At 36.3% G+C, this 8,512-nt stretch overlaps 1 pseudogene; it reads right to left on the bottom strand.

Annotated features, from left to right (window-relative positions):
* Nucleotides 1-290: 290 nt before the first annotated feature.
* LOC105541117 lies at nt 291-8,194 on the bottom strand (annotated as a pseudogene).
* Between the last annotated feature and the right edge of the window lie 318 nt (nt 8,195-8,512).

The following is an 8,512-nucleotide window of genomic DNA, read 5'->3' on the forward strand; positions in this document are numbered from 1 at the left end:
GATTCTGCAGCAAACTGGGAGTATTTCAGGGTTAGCCTGCTATCTTCTTTGGAAATAATTTCATCTTAACAGTTTAAGAAGGTGGACATTTCAACACTATCACGTGCATTTAGGTGACAGGTTTCTTTTGTGTTAACTTGACTCCCCTCAATGACCTAGTTGGTAAGCTAGTCACTAGTAATTCAGTCACCAGGAAAATTAAGCCTGCAAGAAAGGAGGCCAATATTCAAAATGCCTTGTTACCATCTGAACCCATTCAAATAGTTCATTTTCAACATTAGCATGTAAGTTCAGTAATGAGATGTGTAACTAAAGCAAGCTCCTCCTACAAGACCAAGACAACTTCTTTTCTTCTTAGGCTTAGGTTTTGCCCAGAATTCTCAAAACATGGACTAGCCCATATCAGCAGTCATTGCTCCTACAAGAAAGCCTTGGGCTACCACACACATATGGACGAGATGAAGGGACATTTTAGTATTTCCTCTGCTCTTCAATTTGTATAATCCCTATGCAACAATTGCTGCAAAACCTGCCATTCCAATGGGGATGAATGATGCGTCTTTAGCTTTTCTAATAAGATTGGATCTCTGATCTTCATCATATGAAGAAAGGGAAGCATCTGTGTCTGTTTACAGCGATTGCTTGAAGAATCTCCCTAGAGCGACCAACCCCCTCACAAAACTTCTGATTCCTGGGACTATATTATTGAATGTGAAAATTATTGGGAGATGTTTATGAAAAGTAGGCTGGGAAAAGTGTTAGCTCATTTGGCCAGATGCACAGCTAGGCTAGAATTACTTAAAAAGTGTTTGAATATTTAAATCCGTTGGAGAAGAGAAGAATATAGCCTTTCTTTTTAAAAGAGTGTGAAGTTGTCTAGAACAGTTAATTCTGTTGATTATGCTCTTGAACTAGTGTTAGAATTCCTCACCCTACCCCTTACCCTTAATTTATGTAACACCTGTTCACCAGAACCTTCTGTGAAATGCTGAGAAAGTCTTCAGCCTGAGGGTTTTAAGGTACAGTTGTTGCACATCTTGTTTTGACACTTGAATTTGGTGAGAGAATGACCTGATGAATCTTTTGTGCTTGATATTGTAATTTTGCGCTGTTAGCCAAAATGTAAGTACTTCCAGTCTGCCTTTCACTTCCATAATTAAGTTGCCAAACTTGACATCATTTTTAAATTTCCTAACCTAGATCCTTCTGTATACATAGTGGTTAAGAGTATGCTTAAGTAGGTATCAGATTTTCTGGCTTTAACTCTTCTTACCTATATAAGCTTGGGCAAGTTATTAAACTCTTCGATGCCCCTGTTCTCTTATCTGTAAAATAGGCAAAGTAGTATTACCTCAAGATAATAGTGCATAGCTTATGACAATTAGAAATGAGATATCATCACATGTAAGATACTTGGAAGTGTCTAGATTATAGGAAGAATCTAAAATATTAATTTTTATTATTCTTGACACTCCTTTTACCTACCAACAATTATATTACACACACACACACACACACATCTACACCCTTTTTGACCACTTATCCCCAAGTTCTAAAAATATTCAGTGCCACAATCATACTCAGTAGAAAACCTTGCCTCCCAACCCAATAATAAAATGGAGGCTATCTAACAGAAATATTTTCAACTCTTGTCCCTCTCACTAAAATACTCATCTGTATTGTAATAAATTATTTAAGACAAGGATGGGGATTTTGGATATTTACCTGAAGGGATGGATGTTTGTTGCTGAAACTCTATCACATAACTCTTAGTGTTTGTCTGATCACAGATGAGTGTATCAGCAATTCAAGTTAGGCTAATTAGATGATCTCTTCTGAGAATTTGAAATTTGGTTTTAGAGACTTTGGGTGGTCTCTGATGGTTGTTTGAACTGCTATACGTAGACTCAGGAATCATGTGCACATAAAAAAGCAGGGTATGTGGCATTGAAGCAGAGCTACCAAGGGAAGCAGAAATGAGAGACCCACAGCCCTAGAGAGTGGGATTTTGAATCTTGAAGAGTTTCTGGCTCCTATTTCCAGTCTCTAGTGAGGTGTGTTTCCTGCTCTCAGGTCTGAGGAGATACCTCTAAACATTATATTCTCTCTTTTTGCATAAACTGGTTCAACTGGGCTGCTCATAAATGTAACCAAAAAACTTCTATTTAAACAAGTGTTCACACCCATTTATCCTTCTTCTCTACAATTTCTATGGAATGGTCTCTCTTCTACCACAAGTGAGTCCCTCCATGTTTGCTCTGAATACCCTCCCTTCTTGCTTTCTTTGAGACTTTATACTATTGGTCATCAGTACTCTCTCCCATCTCCCTCACCTACATCTTGGAATATAAACATCCTTGCACTGCTGGCACCTTGGAAAACAATAATACATCTTTCTTGGAACCTTCTCTCATGCATTGCCAAATCATCACAATTACACTAAAAAAAAACCCTTTCTCCATCCATTGCTAAACTTCTAAGAAAAGCAGTCTAACCTCAGAATCCAATTACTTATCTTCTATTTATGGTTTGCCACTTCAATTTTCTTTCTGTGCTCAATGCCCTCCATTGATAATTTCTTAACATTTTCTGATACATTACAGCATTTGACTTAGTTAACTCCCTCTTTTCTTTTGAAACTAGCTCTTTCCTTCATTTCTGACATGCTATACTCCATACTATACACATTCTTGTTTGTGAAATCAATACTCATCTTGATGATACAGAATGGCACACGTACAGCCCAGATCTCTCTCTTCTAAGTTCTAGTCACACACATAGATACACACATGCATATATATGTGCGCATACATGTAAACATATATGCACACATGTATGTATGTATTTAAATAAATGCATACATATAAATTGTATGTTTTGTACACACACACATATCTTTTCTCTTAACATTTTCTTCAGGTACCTCAAACTCCACATTGCCCAACGTGTTATTCATCATGTTCATCCAACAACCCTCTAGTCCTCCAGAGTTTTCTAGCACCTCACCACATCACACTGCAATCCACTCAGTCACCCAAGACAAGAATCTCATCCATGAGTTTGGGATTACTGCAAAATCTTCTCCCTGTCTCTAATGCAATTCTCCTCAAGCCCAGAATTTAAACTATTGGCAGAGTGATTTTTCCAAATGTACATTTAGTCACCTGTGCCCATGTCTACTGCTAACAGTGGGAGCTTGGAAGAAGAGTATACTTGGGGACTCACCTATTGTATATATAAATATTTAAAAGTGATATGATAAATACATGTAACAAACTGACATATAGAATCAATTATTTCCTCCTACCTTAATAAATTTTCATACCAATAAAGTCATAATATATTGCAAAGCTATATTTTAAGTAACTAATGTTTGACAAAATATCAAAGATAAATAAATGAATTATTGTTGCCCATATCTAGATTTTCAGATGTTGGGATGATAATATTTGCATATGTCTACTTCAGTAACATATATATATTCAGTAATATATATTTTACTCTATATAATTCAATATATAGTCAATTATATATTACTATATATGAGTCAATAATTATTTTATTTTTTCAATAAAATTTAGGTTAGGACTTCATTATAAAAAATTGTAAATTATATTGTTAATATCAATATTTTCTTGTAATCTATGCTCTGTTGAAAACAACACCAAATTAGCAAGCCTTCTTTGAATTGCTGTAGCTCTTGAATAACTTTTTATTAATAGCAATTTGGAGAAACCTTTCTCTGCTGGAGGCAGTAGCACTTGGAATTGTAAATAAAATTCTTAAATAAATACTTAAATCAGAAATAAATATTTTATATTTAAACTTTGAAGTAGGGTCACACATAATAAATTATTATGATTGCAGTAAATATTATAAAACATTTTAATGTCATTATATAAAGTCACTATTAATCATATCACATTTTTTGCCTTCTCCTAAAGTAACATTTCAATTCACACATTAAGCTAAAGACTTGGTGTCACACTTACACTTTTTTATGGTGTATCATGCTTACTTCTTAAATAATTTTATGAGTTATAATTGTTTGATATATATTTGCCCAGGCTGATCTTGAACTCCCAGCTTCAAGTGGTCCTCCCGCTTTGGCCTCCCAAAGCGTTGAGGTTACAGGGGTGGGCCACCACAACCAGCTTATAAATTATTGAAAAATGTGAAATGATCCTCAGTTGCCATATGTAAGTATTGTGTATACCGTATTATTTCATGAGTGCTTCCATATCTTGAATTGAAATACAATGAGAAGCAAGAAAACGGATGCTTGACACTACTGGAAAGCAATAAAATGATTTCAAGTATCTACTATATTTTTGATGTCTAAAGGGAAAGATTTGACAAGTTGCAAAAATTCGCCGTTTTCTCTCATTTAAGTATTTTTGCAGGTCAAATTCTGCACATACTGCAAAGTAGTGTTTGTCTACAATATATCCAGTGGCACAACCTTATGAACCTCTATGGCTTTTGGATGCAGCCGTCTTTGGATTCAAGAATGTATGGAAAATGTGTGCAGAAACATTTCTCTGGAGCCTGAATGGGTTTATTCACAAGAGTGTATGTTTAGGATTATGGGTCACACTGTGCCAGCACTGAGAGCCAGATAGCCAGTGACAGAGGTTAGGTCGACCAGCCTTTCTGATTTGCCTAGGACTAAGGGACAGGCATTCCTGGGATGTAGGATTTTCAGTGCCAAAGCCAGGAAAGTTCCAGGCAAACTGAAATTATTACACCAGGAGTCCACATGTCTTTTAATAAAATTTGTGTATATGTTTGTAAGATGCATAGTTCCAAGTCAGTGGTCCCTTTTGCCCATGTCTCAGGGTGATACTATGTCATTCATTTGCTTACACTACTTTAATCTTCCCTCGATGACGTAATAAAAATATCCAAACAGCTAAGACATTAGATAGCATGAAAAAAATACTAAGAACAATGCCTAATATAGCAAATTTTAAGTAAATGGTAGTCATTATTATCCCACCTACAGTTAAAATCCTACCAATAATTTATCTTCATAACACACAGGGGGTGAGAAATACATGTTTTTGAATGGCCCAGGAGGAGTTTCTGCTCTGTGTGAGATTTACAAATTAAAATGGAATAGGGACTAGAGAATTAGTCTGGCTTTAAAATTTTACTTCAGAGCTTCCAGTGATCAGGCCTTTGGTTTCCAGAGGATGTGAAAGTATAAATCAGGATTCTCTAAATGATGAGATCCAGGTATTTTCACTTGAAATTTGGAGCATAATTTTAGGGAATTCAGAAACAGTTGTCAGAAGAGTGCATAGCTGTCATTTAAAGCACACATTCTGTAAGTCAGGAACTTAGACTTCAATTTGTGAGGATAAGGAGCCAGTTTTAGGGAGGAGGGCGGAGAAATAAAAGCAGAGAAGAAAGTTGCACTAACATTCACAAGTGTTGATTTTCCACTTTATGACAGAAACTTTGCTAGGGTTGGACTTTGATCAGACCTCTGGAGCTGAATGAGAACTGTACTACATTCAAAAGGGGTTCAGAGTTGGTAGTGCTGTGACTTGAAGTGCACACACCTATCTTTTCTAACTGGTAATCCTGTTTTCTGGATCTCATTTGCACAAAGGTAGACAGACTGAGCGGTGTGAGAGTACAACAGATGTCTGTCAGTTACTGGATTTGGGGAGTAAGAATCAGCCCTTGGCAGCCAGGTGCGGTGGCTCACACTTGTAATCTCAGCACTGTGGGAGGCCGAGGTGGGCTGATCAAGAGGTCAGGAGATCAACACAATCCTGGCTAACACGGTGAAACTCCATCTCTACTAAAAAGACAAAAAAATTAGCCAGGTGTGGTGACACGTGCCTGTAGTTCCAGCTACTCGGGAGGCTGAGGCAGGAGAATGGCTTGAACCCAGGAGGTGGAGATTGCAGTGAACCAAGATCGCTCCACTGCACTCCAGTCTGGGCAACAGAGTGAGACTCTGTCTCAAAAAAAAAAAAAAAAAAAAAAGAATCTGTCTGGCTTTTGCTGTCTGCCTTGGCCACAATTGTCTCTTATATTGTACTGAGCTAAGGATGAGGTGGAAGAGCATCAGTGGACTTCGATGTATAGAGCAGAGACTTTTAAAGTAACTGCATTAGAACTACAATCTGGGTCTGAATTCTGAATCTTGAGCTTCTACCATTTTAAAACATTCCAGGCACCATCACTGAATGAAATAAATTTGTTCCGGATAGTAAAATTAAACTGTGTTTCCACTAAACCCTTTTCCAACAGTTTTTATTATAAATTTGGTGACATGATTCTACCAGCAGAGAAAGTGGACTATTTCAACATGAACATGTCAAAACAGAATGTAAACAGTTATTTCATTTTACCTTACAAAATTCCTGTAAGATAGGGCAGGGAACTATGTATTATTGCCTTTATGTTTCCTGTGTAGAAAGGAAAATGAAGCACACTGGGGTCAATTAATTTGTCAAAGGTCACCTAAAAAGTTGGTGAGACTACCATTCTTCCAATATGCTTTCCACCAGACCATGTTAGACGTTAAAGGTCATGGATACACACTTGTTTCCAAGTCTGCATTGCATTTTGGAGTGCGAGACCAGGTGACTAATGGAGAAATAGTGTTTGGATACTATGTTGTTGAGCTTGGAAGAAACAGCCCTATTTAAGCCAATGACTGAAACTGAGGGAATAACCTGATGGAAGGCTTAATGTTCCACAGCCAAGTGCTGCCTGCCTGTGTCAAGATACATGCAGTTTTACTTCAGCAGTAAAGAGGGAAACAGCTGTTACAATGGAGCTATTCCAGCGCAGGGGAGATGAGAGAAAAGTTGATTATAACATCCACCTAATTTCATAAAAATGCACTATTGAACAAGAACAATTTGCTGGATTATAAAAGCTGCTGGATTAACCAGGTGGCCTTGTTGGATGCAAATCTTGCTTTCCACTTTGCACCGTAGATACTTAAATGTCAACAGATGAGTCCTCCAAGTCCCTTTCAGTTCTGCACTTTCTGGAAATGTTTAATTAGCTCTGTTGACACCCATCAGTCAACTTACAAAGGTTGAAACTTCAAATATAGTAAGCTTACAAGAGGATATGTTATATATATTTGTGCATATATATTTACATACCCTTATAAAGAATGATAATGGATACATCCTTTCTATTTTTCCATTTCAATCCAAGTCCATTTTACTAGTCTCTTTGCTTAGATCAGCAGGTAAACTTCTTTTAGGAGAACATCTTTGTTGATTAACCCGAGGACCCTAAATAATTGATCTATGTAAAGTGGTAGAGGTCTTGTGACTGCCACCCATCTCTTTCCCTGCTTGACATCCTATTGCTCACCCACGCCTGCTCCCCTGTTTTCCTCATGAGGCCAGGATAGTGAGGACTATGCCTGCACTAATTTAATATGTGAGTTTTGCTACATCCTTCCTCACAACATGATGTTTAATACTGTGAGGAGGCCTGGACTGTTCATGTCCCAGTGTCAGAGTGTGGCACTGGAGCTCCAGTAAAGATTAAGTAAAATGAATCTCCAGCTTCTTCTGAATTACATCTTCATGGTTACTTTTGGTTTATAAGTGTCAAATAAAATTCGATGGCATCTCAGATTTTTTTTAGAAAGTTCATTTCCACATTAAGAAAATGGATTTCAAACATAAACAGAAATTACTTCTATGTTTTCATATCATTATCCACCTCCATTTTCATAGATGATTGAGAGAATGTTTACGGATCCATTAGTATTTGTGGTCTAACCTGGTAAATTAGACTTTTTATGAAAACTGAAGTCAACTAGTACAATTCATAGAAATGGATTCTGTGTGTACATGAGAAGAAAATTATATTAGACGAAAACATTTTCATGAGTGCTTATAGATGATAATGTTAAAGACAGGCATATCACTATAGAGACAAATAATTCTATAGATTAATCTTATAAGACGTTTTTGCTCTCATCAAAATGATGAAATAACTTTTGCTATCATCACTTTATAGATGAGAGAACAAAAAAGTTAACTGATTTTCCATAAATTAGCAGCTATTTAAAGTGAACAAACTGAGACTTGTGCTCAGACATACATGCCACGGTCAGTAATAAGTTAACAGAAGAAGCAGCAGTCTCTGCTACATAATGGGAGATAATTTTAGATCCTTTGAATGCTGCCTTCAGAGTCCTCATTTTGTGTTTAATACTTTTTCCACTAAAAGGTCTTAAAACAAAGAAAGGAAATAAGATTTGCAAATTATATTTAAGAATTAAATTATTTTAGGCAATGATTTTAATCAGGCTATTTATAGTCCCTTGGAGCTTAATAGGTTGTTACCTGTATGTTGCATGAGTTTAATGAATTGAGGGTTATTCACAATATCTATTTTAACTTTTATACAGTGTCTAATTGAAACGTATGTGTATTTAAAATTTAAACAAATAATTTTAGTTCTTCTAAAAGTATGTGTTTTGATTTAATTTAATTTAATGCAACTTAATTTAGGAGAG

Source organism: Mandrillus leucophaeus, unplaced genomic scaffold (genome assembly GCF_000951045.1).
Source record: "Mandrillus leucophaeus isolate KB7577 unplaced genomic scaffold, Mleu.le_1.0 Scaffold233, whole genome shotgun sequence".
In the NCBI taxonomy this organism is placed as follows: Eukaryota; Metazoa; Chordata; class Mammalia; order Primates; family Cercopithecidae; genus Mandrillus; species Mandrillus leucophaeus.